The 17,747-nt window shown below is 33.8% G+C and overlaps 1 protein-coding gene across 1 annotated transcript in view; it reads left to right on the plus strand.

Annotated features, from left to right (window-relative positions):
- The first annotated feature begins 7,096 nt into the window (after window positions 1-7,096).
- Window positions 7,097-17,747, plus strand: part of LOC127714321 (glycoprotein 3-alpha-L-fucosyltransferase A-like) — a 40,436-nt gene continuing 29,785 nt past the window's right edge. The window contains exon 1 of the mRNA XM_052220381.1: window positions 7,097-7,361. The gene's annotated coding sequence lies outside the window, so the exon portion shown is untranslated. The remainder of the gene's footprint in view (window positions 7,362-17,747) is intronic.

The raw sequence follows: 17,747 nt of genomic DNA on the forward strand, positions 1-17,747 counted from the left end.
AAAAAAAAGAGAAATTCCCATGTTTCCTCCGCGTCCTCCTCCCAATGAAAGAAAATGACCTTTAATAGTTGATTTATAATTTCAGTCATATTTAATTATTTATTTGTAAATCTGTTCTTGTTTATACCATTTTGCAAGGAAAGGTTTCTCTATAAATAAGTTATCAAGATAATAGGCAATAATACAACAAAACTCATAAGTGCCCAAATTGCCCACATGGGACTTTAACTATAGAGCATATTCAGACTGTTCTCATTGCACTTTTCTTTTTTTTTTAAATCTATTGTAGTATTCAAAATATTAAAATCCGCCGCCGCAAACTGAATCTCTCCGAACTGAACCTTTATCGAAAAAAAAATTATTCAAGGGTTTATAATTTTAGAATGCTTGGAGGGGCAAATATTTGCAAAACATTATTTTTACTTGAACAAATTTTAAATGTGTTAAAGTTAAGAATAAGATACTCGAGTCTTTATCCAAAATCAATATGAAAGGTACTAGGGCTAACTATTCAGACATTGCTCTAGATCGTGTATTGCTCACCATTTCAACTGCTTACAGTTTCTACCCAAAAGCTATTATTTAAGACATTTAAAGCTAATTACTCCTACAAGGATTCATCGCCGGATTAAATTTGGTGGAAATACATGTAGGTATACGTATAGATCTTGACATTCTTCGCAATTTTTTAATGAAAAAGTGGTTTAATTATACTATTTCCGTTGCTTTTCAAATGAAACTATGTGCCACTGTGGCCAGTATCGGTTACCTATCAGTAGTAAATGGTAATCGTTGAAAGGGGTCTACTCATCATTAATCATATAGAGTTTCCAAACATATAGCTTTGTAGTTTTAGTGAAGAGAATTTTTAAAAATTGACCTGTCAAATTCAAAGATTGACTCTGGTGGTATTATTTTTTTACTAATTTGAACTAAATGAAGGTCTTTTATATAGGACTTTCAATACATTATTCTCGCGAAGATTTATTAAAATTGGCTGAGTGTTTTCAGAGAAGAAGGTGAAAATGTGAAAGTTTACCGACGACGTATGCTTAATGACGAGAATAGCTCACATGGCCTTACAGGCCTGTATGACAATAACAATAACTGTTGAAAAACTGGACTTTATATAAAAAACGATATTTTCAACATCCTCAATCCTCTAGCTTTAATAATTACGGAGCCTTGTTGGTCTTGAGATGTAAAGTCCAGCGCTGAAGATGTAAAGTAAATTTATATCTATTATATCTACAGCACAAGGTTATTTTTTTAATTTCATTATTGTTTTATTTTTCCCCCATTTTCAATGGAAACAAACTATTTTTTCGCTTCTGAAATAACTATAGTCTTTTTTCAAGAAATTTGGAATCAAATATTTTTAAAAAATTGTCCCCATCCCGAAAAAAAAAAGATGAATGGTCGGTACCTTATCCCTGTTTACAGTTAGATTTCTTGAGTCTGGCGTGTAGATACGAGCGGCTTCCCACGAAACCTTTTATATTGCGGGTTACTGTCTAGTTGGTAGCGTGTTCACCTCCGAGTGCGGGAGGTCGTGGGTTCGAACCCCGGCTTGGTCAAACCAAAGACTTTAAAATTGGTATTTGCTGCTTCCTCGCTAAGTACGCGGCATTAAGGAGTAAGAGCAAAGACTGGTAGGCTCGGAATCAGAATAATGTGCCCGGGTAAGGTGACATGTCTTCCTGTGGATTGTTACCTTGTGAACTAACACGTTAAAAATCCGACTCAGCGTGCCGGTCTAGTACAAAGCAGGGTAAATATTCATATTACATTAACAAGTTCTCGTCCTGAATATGCATATTAGTTTGCCGCTGGACGTTAAGCATCAATCCATCATCATCTAGTTGAAGCTGTAAAATAAATGCACGAAAACATAATAAAAAGCTGCGCTCAAATGTAATACACCGAGTTGAAGTTCATCCCATATCTCCTTTCATCCATACCGCGGAACTCGGTGGCAGAGTGGTCTAAATAGTCGAACTACTGTATCACTAGCCTGTCAACACTTAGTTTGTGAGTTCGAATCCCGCACGTGGCAGGTAAGCTTTACACCTATCTTAATTGACAAGAATTGTTAGTTTTCCTACCGAAGGTCTGTGATTCTCTCCGGGCACTACGGCTTCCTCCACCAATATAAACTGACAGCCACGAAATAGGACGATAGTGTTGAAAGTGGCGTTAACCATCAAATAATCAACCAATTAATCAATCAATCAATCAATCATCAATACCGGTATAATTATGCATGAGTAGATAATTTTATAGCTATTGTTATGAAATACTTTTATAAATGACTGTGATTTACAAATTTTAGATATCGCGCTCTCAGTGTTGATTGGTCGGCAATTTTACTAAACATTTAATGTCGTAAATAAATTAATTGTCGTATATCTTTTAGTGTATTTCAAATATCAATGAGTGTTGTCAAATTATAAAACTCATCGATTTTTATAATTCTACTTAATATTTAATAAGATAAAAATATCATTTATAAATTGTTACATTTTAAAGAGGGGCGGATCCAGCCATTTTCAAAAATGGGGTTCTCAACCCAGTCTAAAAGGGGTGGTTCCAACCATATGTCCCCATTCAAAAGCATTGATCGTCAAAAAAGGGGTCCAACCCCCAGACCCCCCCCCCCCCCCAGAAAAAAACACTCCCCCCCCCACCCCACCTTTTTTTGGATCTGCCTTAATTTGTAACCGTACCTAATTTAACAAATGTATGCTTGCACATCATATAAGTATATTTGCAAATCATATAAGTATATATGCACATCATATAAGGATGTTTGCACATCATATAAGGATATTTGCACATCATATAAGGATATTCGCACATCATATAAGGATTCATGCACTACATATACGTATATTTGCACATCATATAAGTATATTTGCACATCATTTAAGTATTACTGCACATCATATAAGGATATTTGCACATCATATAAGGATATTTGCACATCATATAAAGGTATTTGCACATCATATAATGACAAGTGCCCATCATATAAAGGTAAATGCACATCATATAATGAAAATGGGCATAATAAGACAGTTTTGATGTTCCATAATAAGTGACAAACGACATTCCTCTCCTCTGGGGTATAGGTGAAATCAGATCTCCCTCTCCTCTGGGGTATAAGTGACAAACGACCTCCTTCTCCTCTGAGTATAAGTGAAATCAGATCTCCCTCTCCTCTTGTGTATAAGTGACATCCGATCTCCCCTCAGTGGATTTTAAGAGACATCCGATCTCCCCCTCCTCTGGAGTAGAGGTGACATTCAATCTCCCCCTCCTGTGGATAAAACGTGACATCAATAAATAATATTTGCATTACATAATATCGTCACATATCCGCTCGCATATCCGTTGAAATCCTTTCGTTGTTTGTCTGTACACATTTATACCCCAGAAATTCTTTACCCTCACGTTGTAGTACTATCCAATAGCTATTGCTTAGGGCAGCGTCTATAATGCCTAGTCATAAAGAACTACCGAGACAATGGGTCGGAAAGTGGGTGCCCCCAATTCGTATTTTATCGAATTTGGCATTATTTCCATGTTTCGGACGCAATTTTCGTCCTCTAGGAATGCTTACCCCAGAAATTCTTTGGCCCCTCGTTGTAGTACTTCCCAAAAGCAATTTATGAGAGCACAATCTATAATCCCTAGCCATACAAAACTGCCGGGGCAAAGGTTTTGAACAAGTGGATGACCCCAGTGCATATTTTATCAAATATGACTTTTTTTCCGTGTTACGGACGAAATTTTCGGCCTTTAAGAATGCTTACCCCAGAAATTCTTTACCCTCACATTGTAGTACTATCCAATAGCTATTGCTTAGGGCAGCGTCTATAATGCCTAGCCATAACGAACTACCAAGACAATGGGTCGGAAAGTGGGTGCCCCTAATGCGTATTTTATCGAATTTGGCTTTATTTCCATGTTTCGGACGCAATTTTCGTCCTCTAGGAATGCTTACCCTAGAAATTCTTTGGCCCCTCGTTGTAGTACTTCCCAAAAGCAATTTATTAGAGCACAATCTATAATCCCTAGCCATACAAAACTGCCGGGGCAAAGGTTTTGAACAAGTGGGTGACCCCAGTGCATATTTTATCAAATATGACTTTTTTTCCGTGTTACGGACGAAATTTTCGGCCTTTAAGAATGCTTACCCCAGAAATTCTTTACCCTCACGTTGTAGTACTATCCAATAGCTATTCCTTAGGGCAGCGTCTTTAATGCCTAGCCATAAAGAACTACCGAGACAATGGGTCGGAAAGTGGGTGCCCCTAAAGCGTATTTTATCGAATTTGGCTTTATTTCCATGTTTCGGACGCAATTTTCGTCATCTAGGAATGCTTACCCTCAGAACTTCTTTGGCCCCTCGTTGTTGTACTTCCCAAAAGCTATTTATTACAGTAGAATCTATAATCCCTAGCCATACAGAACTGCCGGGGCAAAGGTTTTGAACAAGTGGGTGACCCCAGTGCATATTTTATTAAATATGAATTTTTTTCCGTGTTACGGACGAAATTTTCGGCCTTTAAGAATGCTTACCTCAGAAATTCTTTACCCTCACGTTGTAGTACTATCCAATAGCCATTCATTAGGACAGCGTCTATAATGCCTAGCCATAGAGGACTACCGAGACAATGGCTCGGTAAGTGGGTGCCCCTAATGCGTATTTTATCGAATTTGGCTTTATTTCCATGTTTCGGACGCAATTCTCTTCCTCTAGGAATGCTTACCCCAGAAATTCTTTGTCCCCTCGTTGTAGTACTTCTAAAAAGCTATCTATTAGAGCAGAATCTATAATCCCTAGCCATACAGAACTGCCGGGGCAAAGGTTTTGAACAAGTGGGTGACCCCAGTGCATATTTCATCAAATATGACTTTTTTTCCGTGTTACGGACGAAATTTTTCGGCCTTTAAGAATGCTTACCTCAGAAATTCTTTACCCTCACGTTGTAGTACTATCCAATAGCTATTCCTTAGGGCAGCGTCAATAATGCCTAGCCATAAAGAACTACCGAGACAATGGGTCTGAAAGTGGGTGCCCAAAATGCGTATTTTATCGAATTTGGCTTTATTTCCATGTTTCGGACGCAATTTTCGTCCTCTAGGAATGCTTACCCTAGAAATTCTTTAGCCCCTCGTTGTAGTACTTCCCAAAAGCTATTTATTAGAGCAGAATCTATAATCCCTAGCCATACAGAACTGCCGGGGCAAAGGTTTGAACAAGTGGGTGACCCCAGTGCATATTTTATCAAATATGACTTTTTTTCCGTGTTACGGACAAACTTTTCGGCCTTCAAGAATGCTTGCCCCAGAAATTCTTTACCCTCACGTTGTAGTACTATCCAATAGCTATTTCTTAGGGCAGCGTCTATAATGCCTAGCCATAAAGAACTACCGAGACAATGGGTCGGAAAGTGGGTGCCCAAAATGCGTATTTTATCGAATTTGGCTTTATTTCCATGTTTAGGACGCAATTTTCGTCCTCTAGGAATGCTTACCCCAGAAATTCTTTGGCCCCCTCGTTGTAGTACTTCCCAAAAGCTATTTATGAGAGCACAATCTATAATCCCTAGCCATACAGAACTGCCGGTGCAAAGGTTTTGAACAAGTGGGTGACCCCAGTGAATATTTTATCAAATATGACTTTTTTTCCGTGTTACGGACGAAATCTTCGGCCTTTAAGAATGCTTACTCCAGAAATTCTTTACCCTCACGTTGTAGTACTATCCAATAGCTATTCATTAGGGCAGCGTCTATAATGCCTAGCCATAAAGAACTACCGAGACAATGGGTCGGAAAGTGAGTGCCCCTAATGCGTATTTTATCGAATTTGGCTTTATTTCCATGTTTCTGACGCAATTTTCGTCATCTAGGAATGCTTACCCCAGAAATTCTTTGGCCCCTCGGTGTAGTACTTTCCAAAAGCTATTTATTAGAGCACAATCTATAATCCCTAGCCATACAGAACTGCCGGGGCAAAGGTTTTGAACAAGTGGGTGACCCCAGTGCATATTTTATCAAATATGAATTTTTTTCCGTGTTACGGACGAAATTTTCGGCCTTTAAGAATGCTTACCCCAGAAATTCTTTTCCCTCACGTTGTAGTACTATCCAACAGCTATTCCTTAGGGCAGCGTCTATAATGCCTAGCCATAAAGAACTACCGAGACAATGGGTCGGAAAGTGGGTGCCCCTAATGCGTATTTTATCGAATTTGGCTTTATTTCCATGTTTCGGACGCAATTTTCGTCCTCTAAGAATGCTTACCCCAGAAATTCTTTGGCCCCCTCGTTGTAGTACTACCCAAAAGCTATTTATTAGAGCAGAATCTATAATCCCTAGCCATTCATAACTGCCGGGGCAATGGTTTTGAACAAGTGGGTTGACCCAGTTTCAAATAGAAGTTGTGTTGTAGGTATACCATGAAAAAATTTATTTTACATCAATATCCAAATATTTTTAGTCGTTAATATGAGTTTCGAAAATCGCAAATGTGGGTTAAGCATGGGTTTATACGAATCACATCCTGGACTTATTAACAGATAATACTTTGTTTGAATCGTCATCATGATATTATTGTAAATGCTAATTTAGAACAAAAAACTCAAAAACTATGATTTTAAAGAAAAATAAAATTGTCGCTCAAGTAGTTTTCCAAACGCAATTGCAGGATGACGAATTGCAGGATAGATTTTTATAAAGAGAATTGCAGGATGAGAATTGCTGGATAGCTTGACACTAGTCATTTATATTATTAATTTACGGTTTAAGATCAAGTAATAAGATTGAGATTACACTGACAATTTGTACAGCTGCAAAGCATTGTGTGCAAAGAAGGTTTGGTATCACACAAATATAACCTGTGCAATACTTCCTTGTGCGTGTATTTATGATTATTTAAGAATTTTATTGGTAGTGTTTAGATTTGAACTGCAATAACACAGGAAACATGGAATAACTTTCTAAGTTAATGTGCAAGTTTTGAATTCTGAATTCTGAAGTGTGAATAATACTTCTCGGCTGACGAGCTATTACATGTACATCACGCCGGATTTGAGACATGTCATATTTCCGTGTATTGATCGATAAAAATGATTATTACACTTCACTGTAGTGCTGATAAGAATTATCATTGACACATGGGCTATGTCAACAAACCTTGTACGTTAAATTTACCAAACAACCCTTATCTTGTCTGGGTTTTTACGTCGCAAGATAACGATAGACATGTTAGCAAAGTTGTTTTAAATCATGTGTTTTTCCTGTGGGATTCATGAAATAATTAATTTTAATCAATTATTGTATACAGAATAAAGGTAGGCTTATATTATTGTTATTTATACTGAATTAAGAAATAAATAACGAAAAACCCATATACCAAAAGCAAACATGTACAGGATATGGAGCTTAACAGAGAATAAATCATTCATCATATATAAAAAATGCATATTTAATGACACTATTTTACATTAGGCTGCTCATACTGATAAAAAGATATTTGTTATCCAAAATATTCATTATTTCATTTTTTTTTTTTTATTATTGTATTACTGTTGTTCGCTGTACATGTGTCTATAGTACCCCGACAAAGACATGTTAAGTTTCGATAGTATCTTATATCCGATACGATGACGAACCACCTACAGACAGGAAAATGTAGGATTTCCTTGTATTTATTTGTTATTTTATGTATTTGTAGAATATACATACACATGTTACTATTTTCGATTGTAAGATGCAATATTTTCTACAACCGTTCCAGATTCAAAAAGAAATAAGATAAAATGCACGGCAAAATGATGAATAGACATTTTCTAAAACCATTCGATACCGACGCTTACACCTACACCTATGCCTACAGGTAACCTTTTTCAGAAAGGGTCATCTCAATGTACAACGACCACAGGCATTTATATTATATTTGTTTTTCTTATTTAAATACTGTATAAAGCTTTTTATTTTGAATTATTTGCTACTTTTTTAGCTCTGTTCAGTAGCTGAAAATTAACCGATCTTAACATTGTACTTTGTAAAAAGGGGGGGGGGGAGTAAATTAGTAAAACTTATATCAGAAACAGTAACATGTAAAGTCTTTTCTCGTATAAATATTTAGTTGGTAGTATGTGTTATCTTAGTGGAATCAGGGGTGTACGGAATTTTACACCGGTGTTGAAAATGCATTGTAAAATTCCGTACACCCTTGATAACACGAAGAAAACGAATTTATTAACTTTCCTTCACTAATTTTTATACCTGGTTACAAAATAAAAAAAATCTTATGAAGAACCACTTCACATGAATTCAACACTGGTATTGTCAAATATAATTTTAAGATACATATCTTTGTTTTTGGAAAGAGGCGGGGGGGGGGGGGGTCAAAATTTTATTTTTGTGTTTAGTTTTTGAAATTGTATTGGGAAAAAGTTATTTGGCAAAATTTGGCAAAATTTTGGGGGTTTTTTTTATAATTTTTTAATTGTTTTATTACTTTTCGCATTTCGTTTTACTTTTTGCAACTATTTTTTTTACTTCTGACATTTTGTTTTTGGTGGAATTTTACACTACAACCATTTTTATTTTATACTTGAGTCACTAAAACGTCCATTACAAATCCTAAAACCTATTGGTTTACATTGATTTAACATATGTTTACTTCATAAGAAATAAGATACTTTATTTATGTTCCGAATGCTTTCTAGTTATTCAGTTCGCCAATTGTATATTCTAACGCAATACTGTATTCCGTTTGAATGATTGAAAAAAAGAAACAGATGGAATATCACAAATTCATATTTAATAATCTAAAACTAAATAAGAGCATTCGGTGTTTCTAGCTCCTATTCCGAAAAAAATATATAAGAAATACAGAAAGTATTTTTCTATATCTGCAACCAAGTTGTACGAGGTTATTCATTCAACATGATTCGACATTTTGATACGGTCCCTATAATATTGTAGTCAGTGTTGGTATCGGTGTCGGTATAAGTGTCTGTGTAGACGACTTTTCGAAAATGTCTAATAGCGCGAACTTTCCCTCGAATTTGTTTAATTTCTCATTACATTGTACACTTACAAAATGTAGTATGGAATTAAACGTACGAAACGAAAGATATATACTTGAAGATCAGGAGATTTTAACCAATTTTGCACCTCAATATTTCTATTTTCATGTATGGAACGAAAGAAACGGTCATGTCACAATGGAAAGACCCGGTTTTTTATATGTGTACGACCTTGTTTCGTCCTAAAATTCCTTTGGTTTCTTCCGCCTCTCTTTAACGCCGAAATCCCAATAAAAAATGTAACTCAATTTGATACTCTCCGCTCTCTATATATACGTTTTTTTTTGCTATGATTTCTGTAAAATTTAGTGTTCAAACTTGGATAACGCACAGCCTCGAAAATTGAAGACGCCCCTTTGATTTTTTTTTTAGGGCAACAGAATGCTTATCGAAGTAAATATTCCACCCTATCTGGGGAAGGGGGATGGTCTTTCTTATGATACATGTTGTAGTTTGAAAATAGATATCTTGAACACAAAATGTTGATTATATATATACTGAAGAGACATTAATTGTCGAAATCCGGATATGGTGTACACATTTTTGCACCTCATGTTTGTGGTATACCATCTTTTCTACAAGTTTATTGTTTTCTGTTTGGTATTAAATTAATATTAAGATCCATTTTGTTAGATCAAGTGATCAATTTATTTGGCAATCGCCAATGGCAGTCAGCAGGGTTTAAGAACATCAGTTGTTCGACCTGTTAGTCAAATGCGTTTTGTTCAAATAGACTTTTTCACTTTTTTTGGTCTTTTGGAAAATGTTGTTTGTGCTGTATTTAGACCCCTCTACCACGAAATTTGTTTTACATGCACACGTATAACAACGTTCAAACCTATGATTGCGTTGGATAAAAACCGCAATTTTTAAACGTGTGCATGCAAAACAAATGTCTTGTTAGAGGGGTCTCAATACAGCACAAACAACATTTTCCAAAAGACCAAAAAAGTGAAAAAGTATATTTTAACAAAACGCATTTGGCTAACAGGTCGAACAACAAATGTTCTTAAACCCTGCTGACTATATATATATATATATATATATATATATATGTATATATATATGCAGAATTTCTCAAAATGTTCATACAGCGCGAAGGATCACAACAATTATGCGTTTGGAATATCTTCTGAACCCTCCTTGGGACTATTAATGTTTATGACCCTTTCTGCAGGCCTGTGTATTACGAATTTTTCAAGGTACAATAATACCAAACTGCAGAAATATTGAGACGTGCCATTTTTTTACAAAAAAAACAAAAGGAAACGTCGTTCATAGAAATAATATTAGTGGGAAATTATGCAAATAGTTCTACAGTAAAAAAGTCGGTTTTTTTTGTAAATTTCACACTTATCTTTATTGATATATAGGATAACTATATTTGACATATTGGGTCCTAGCATACTTCCATGGTCCTAGCAAGTTCTACTTGTCCTTCAGACAGGTTCACCTTACCGTGACCTCATTTTATGGGTCAGTGATCTAGGTTAATTTTTTGTTGTCAAGTCTGTATCTTTGATACTGTAATTAAAAGGTCAGCTATATTTGGTGTATGGTGCACATGTCTTTATGGCATTGTTCATTTGACCTTGACCTCATTTCCATGGTTCATTGGTCAACTGTAACAGCACATTTTCCTGTCATCTGAAATATGGTTGGAATGGGTCAGTGATCTAGCTTAATTTTTTGTTGTCAAGTCTGTATCTTTGATACTGTAATTAAAAGGTCAGCTATATTTGGTGTATGGTGCACATGTCTTTATGGCATTGTTCATTTGACCTTGACCTCATTTCCATGGTTCATTGGTCAACTGTAACAGCACATTTTCCTGTCATCTGAAATATGTTTGAATGGTGTTATAAATCATATTTAACAATCTTGCGAAAATCGTTATCTTATAAACAAGTTAAGTTTTGGGGTTTTTTCTGCAAATTTGACGTTGTTGTGCTGATATTTAGAGTAATTATGTATATATACATCTAAACTGGTGACAACTCTATGGATTGGGTCACAAGTGAAAGTGATACACGGCTGAAAACACATATTATATTCATATTTTCTTTAAATATAAGCACAACAATGTTAAATCTGCAAATTTGCGGAAGCAAATGTTTGTTCTTCCCTCGCCGGGATTCGAACTCATGCTATTTGGGATATCGAGACAACACCGCTTGCATTTTGTCCAGCGCTCTAGACCACTCAGCCACCTAGACTGAACTGATAATTCAGTTTTCGGTGGCCTAGTGTTACCTTTCCTCGTCAGTAGAATCTAGAGTTGTAACACAGTACATGATATATTAGGCATGAAGATGGAATTGATTGCAGATTAGCTAAATACCTATCGTAAAGGATCGTAAGAAACAGTCACAGAAATAATTATTTGATAAGTACATCTAAACAAGTGACAACTCTACGACAGATCCATATATATATGGACATGACACACAATATTTTAGTCTAAACAGGATACAATGTTAAAATATTTACAGTTGAAATTAAACAAAAGAAACGGAACTCGTTATTAGAGAAGGTAAAAATGGTCAAGTTGGTATATTTGAATTGTTTACATCTGTTTCTATGAGCTTTAAAACTTTAATGTAGGTGCAATATTTAGATTTTTTTGCATTTTATGAACCGAGAAATTTGTAAACTTTTAAATTAAAGACAAATTTTCACAAAAACAGGCGATTGAGGTATGTGCTAATACATGTGGATCTTTTTTGTGCATAAGCATAAATTCCACAGAAAAAAAATCCACAGAAAGATAAGAGATTGTTGTTTTAAAGCATAAATTTGCATCTCTGCCCCCTGGTAACACTTTATTGTGAAAAAATCCTAAAAATGGGCAATAATCTCATCGACAATAGAAAGTCGGGTACACCTTTTTATGTTCAGGCGTGATTAAGTTGACTGTTTTGTCTTGATAACGTATTAAGCAAACATATTTGGTAAAGCATCTTGCTTCAGATTACACTAAATTTTTATATGTTTTGGCTACATATTAATATCATAACATCAAAAATTCACAGTACCAAGAAATTAAAAATATGGGTCAAGTGAAATAACTTTCCAGTTTACTTAACTTAAACAACAAATTTGCAGAAATAAAACTTTTGGCGAAAGAGAAATAAATTTAGATGATTTGGAGCCATATTTTACTTGTCCATGAGTTGGCATTAACAATTTAAGATTAACGGCTCCATAGTATACTTATTTAAGATTTCCAGAAAACCAGGAGTTAATGTTAGTATTAGTTGCCTTGCGATGGTGTTTCATTACAAGACTTTAAACATTGGTTGAAAATTGGCATGTAGAAAGGTGATACATGTACAATTCAGGATATACCTGGTTTCTATGAAGTTAAGGTAAAATATTTAAAAAGCTGTGAAAACTTAAAAAAAAAATAGATAGGAATTTTGAATTGGTGGTTGACACCTAAATGGCAATAAGGTTGATCTGGAAACGTTCAACTGGAAGTAATCGGGGTTTTTTTCTCATTTACTTCCAGAAAAGTGACTCATTTATATTTTTGAATGCTTGTAAAATAACCTGATGACCTAGGAAGTGAGATTGTTTCAACTGGAAAAGCTCATAAATTATAAGCCTTATTTCATCAAAAAGTACTTAGAAAACCAAAAGTACTTAGCAAACATTTATTTATAGAATCAGTGTTAAAATCCGTCCAATGTATAAGACGTAACAGAAGTGACCAATCTAAAAGTACTTAGAACTCGTTAGTTTGTCAATTGAGAGTAATGAATACTATCCTTTACCACGGAAAATTACTTATTTCCTTATTCTTACAAATTTGTTAACTTTCAGTTTTTTGTTCCTCGAATAAGCGAAGCATGTTTTATTCAGTGATATAGATTTATTTCAGATATGAATAAAAGGATATGTTGGTTATACGTCTATGAAGCAGCAACCCAGCGGCAAAAAAGGGGCAAAATGATGTCTTAAACTAAATGTCTACGTCAATGATCGTCCCCAGTCTGTAGAAGTTGTGAATTATAAATTGAAAAGAGATCTGCAGTCACCAATTAACTCTACAAAAAATATGACATAGGAATTAAAACCTCCTACACTGAGAAGGTTTCTGACGTTGGACAGGCATATGAATATGAAGAAGAAGAAGATGTTTTATTTCCATTAAATGGGCTCACAAGGAGCATAATACACTATAAGACATTAATAAGACAATAACAAAAAGAAACAACAATAGTCTAGTATACATACAAAGAAAAGAAAAAGCAGTTTGAGCATCATGAACTACACACATATATAGATATATATAAATAAACGTTCAACAGTGCTTCCCTCCTTCTCATGTACACCCCAACATGAAAAAGTTCCTAAAATAAATTGGCAATGTATTGGATATTTAACTTAACTGCAAAAGCCACCAAGGGATGGTGATGCATGGCAAGTTGGGAGGTAGACGCACATGGTATACTTGAATGTAAATAGATTCTTTAAACATCAAAATAAAGTAGTGTGGTTCTGTTGACATCTTTAGGAAAAATATGCAAAAAGGTTTTTTTTTTAAAAGAGGCTCTGTCTAATTTATCTTATATTGATTCGAGTAATTATATTGTTATTATCAAATATTTGAATACACAATTGCACATGATGATTGTATTATTGAAAAAAAAATATATATATATAATCTGAAAAAGTAAATTAAAATAAAAAAGAGATGGCAACGTGAAATTTTTAATGTTATTCAAAATTTTAAACATATAAAATTTTATATACGTTTTGTATTATGAAAAGGTAGCCCATTTAATTACTTTAGGGAATGTTATTCTTGTCATTATAAGAAAGAGCTAGATCAAAGAAGTAAATGCAAGTATTTTGAATGTATACAGTAGGATATTATAGCGTCAAAATCATTGGTAGGATATGTTATCTTTATGTTCTCCTGCGTTCATTAATTTAAATGTTTAGTATATTCATGAAATGTCGTCTAATGTTAAAAATTAAGAAAAACATCGAAGTTCCTTTTTAAGAAAAGATCCATAATTATCGATCTTAACTACCATATAAACACGAATGTGTCAATACTTACATTATAATAGTATATAAGTGTCCCATGGTGCCACAACAAATCCTTTCCGGTGCTGTATCACCCTTCACTACCATATGTTACTATTTTATCTAACATGGAAGTATTATATTAAAAATATAGTATTCCACGCACAGGCGCTTGTTGGGTGGCCCACATTTTTTATTTTTTTGTGGTTAATTTATATTTGAAAATATTCTTTTCATATTTCAACTTATTTTTCCTTGTCTAAAGTGTTCAAACTCTTATCCATGCGATTTAACAATAATAATTTATATATGTTGCCCTCTATTCTTATGTTTAAGAGTATTCTGCACATAAGAATATACAGAGGGTGACACATATAAACTAATTTTATAAAGTGAGAATAAATTGAGATACGTTGAAATATGAACGAATTATTTGCATATAATATTGAAAAATAGAATAAAAAAGGGGGTCCACTAAACAAGCGCCTGACTTCCATGTGTCATGCATGACATACCTCATTGACAGTTGTTTTTCGGTATTATATATTTTGTTTACAATCTTCCTTAATCACAACAATTTTGTGTCAGGATTTCTGTATAATTAGCGGTCATTACTGGTTCTTTTTCCTAAACTGTATTGAATTTGTTTCTGTTCCGAGTATAGCTTGTTAAAATATATATTCGATTCTCTTTATTAAACTAGTGCATAAAGAGGAAATCCTTTTTTGAGGTAACTTATTTTGAATATATCACTGTTGGATTAGTTTGGTCCAGTTGAGTTTTGAATATTTGTGAAAAAAAATCACTGAAACTGCTTACAAAATTAAAGAAGGGGATATAACCTTTGATTTAGGCCTGCACTCGGTGTCTCTTTTTTCACTTTGAGATTGGGTATTAAAAGTAACTAGTTTGCTTTATGTATACGTAGCTAATCAAATTTAAAAAACACAACAAAAAAAAGTCAAACAGTCTGAAAGAAAGTATTTCCCGTAGTTATGACGGGGAATAATTGCAGCACTCCTCTTATTCCTTACCTGAAATTAAACAAACCGTGTATTATTTTTAAATGATATAATTATGTTACATTATCAACCGAAGCCAAAATGGTAAAATAAGTTCAAGATTTGAGAGGCTATATCAACTCCTGTTGAAAATTTCTAACTAGATACGTGTCAGTAGAGCGTGTCACTTCTTTTGTTCTCTTCTTACACTTCTCGAATAACATGATGGGAGTTCTTTCGGATTTTGAAATGTGAATCATCGCACAGAGAAATACAGAATAATGTCATCGACTAGCCCCATTCAATGACAAAAAATAATGACGAACACACAAAGTACTTTGTTAAAGTTTTTTCAGTTCAGTATCTATAATTTCTTTATCCATACTGAGCTAAAAGTTCAGTAAAAATCACATCAACAGAATAACTTAATCTGTTCACTCCGAGAAAGACAATTTAGACATTGATAATATTGATAAAAGTTCAAGTTGGACACAGGTGTTGCATGTATGGATAACATGCACAAATTAAAAAAATTCTGAAAAGCTTGCAAGTAAGTATACAAAAATCAGTAAAGGGTGTATAAAAAATCTAATAAACGCATGTTAAAAGTTGATACTTATGACCTATGCAGGTAACAAAACCTCATTGATACTAGACTGGGAAATTAAAAATCAATATAGAACCCGTCACATATCTACGAAAGCCTATTAGGGTAAAAAAAAAAATATTTATCGCGTAATTACGAGATAAATATCTCGTAATTACGAGAAAACTATCGCGTAATTACGAGATAAGAAGTTTTTAATCTCGTAATTACGAGATAATCATCAGGTAATTACGAGAAAACTATATCGTAATTACGAGATAAGAAGTTTTTTATCTCGTAATTACGAGATAATTATCGCGTAATTACGAGAAAACTATCGCGTAATTACGAGATAATCATTTTTTTATCTCGTAATTTCGAGATAATCATTTTTATACGCCCGTTTACGGGACGTATTATGGTATACCGTTGTCCGTCCGTCCGTCTGTCCGTCCGTCGTCAACATGTCGGACATTTACTCAAAAACGCTTTAACTAATTTGCATAAAACTTTGGTGAATTGGTTATGTCTATTGACGTGAGCTCCCTTTGGATTTTTATATATTTTAGATTTTACGTTTCCGAGTTACAGGGTTTTATTCATAAAAAAAGGGAGATTTTCCAGTTTTCGGACAAAATATAAAAAATGCTTTCAGCAGTTCTTATAAAACTTTGGTGAATTGTTTATATCTATTGATGTAAGCTCTGTTTAGAATTTTATAAATTTTTCATTTATCATTTCTGAGTTATTGGGTTTTATTCATTAAAAAAGGGGTGATTTTCCAGTTTTCGGACAATAACTAAAAAATGCTGTCAGCAATTCTCATGAAACTTTCGTGAATAGTTTATATCTATTGATGTAATTTCCCTTTACATTTTCATAAATTTCTAATATGACATTGAGAATTAATTGAACTTTATTTGTTTATAGTCTGACAACAGATTTACTAAGTATTGCGCAACAGCACAGTGTATTGCACAACAGCAAGAAATCTTTAATTGAATATAAATTCAATTCATATAACAAATTTCAAGTTCTTTGATTACATTTATTCAGAAGCCTATAATATGTCAAATATTTAATTACAATCCAAATTTAGACCTGTATCAAGCTTGAATATTGTGTCCATTTTTGCCCCAACTGTTCAGGGTTGGACCTCTGCGGGCGTATCCAGCAGCGCTCAGCGAAGCAGTTTATTTTATCTCGTAATAACGCGATGATTATCTCGTAATTACGAGATAAAAAACTTCTTATCTCGTTATTACGCGATAGTTTTCTCGTGATTTCGCGATGATTATTTCGTAATTACGCGATAATTATCTCGTAATTACGAGATAAAAAACTTCTTATATCGTAATTACGCGATAGTTTTCTCGTAATAACGCGATGCTTATCTCGTAATTACGAGATAGTTTTCTCGTAATTACGCGATAATTATCTCGTAATTACGCGATCATTATCTCGAAATTACGAGTTAAAAAATGATTATCTCGTAATTACGAGTTAAAAAATGATTATTTCGTAATTACGCAATAGTTTTCTCTTCTCGTAAATACGCAATAATTATCTCGTAATTACGCGATAGATTTCTCGTAATTACGAGATGAATATCTCGTAATTACGAGATAAATATTTTTTTTGTGACCCTAATAGGCTTTCGTACATTTCTTTAAAGGTTAAAATTATGTTATTTCATATTTTTCATTAAGACTAATTATTGAAAGTTTATTGTCATACTTGTAATTGACATTAAATTAATTATTTTTAATTCAGTTACGACTAAAGGGGTAAAAGCATTTTTTTAAAAGCAAAATAAATAAGTGCCCTTCAACAATATGAACCACGTTTCTCATCCTATTTTTTTTTTTTTTTTTTTTTTTTGTAAATTTCTAACAGGGTTTACACAATTAGAAAAGTCCTAGTTTACAAGGAATATTTGCGTAAAATATGCAATTTCGCAGTGCCTTCTGCATAGCAGGTCCTCAGCTAGCAATACAAAAGAACAGTTCAAAACAA

This window comes from Mytilus californianus, unplaced genomic scaffold (assembly GCF_021869535.1).
Source record: "Mytilus californianus isolate M0D057914Y unplaced genomic scaffold, xbMytCali1.0.p SCAF_9, whole genome shotgun sequence".
Lineage (NCBI taxonomy): Eukaryota > Metazoa > Mollusca > Bivalvia > Mytilida > Mytilidae > Mytilus > Mytilus californianus.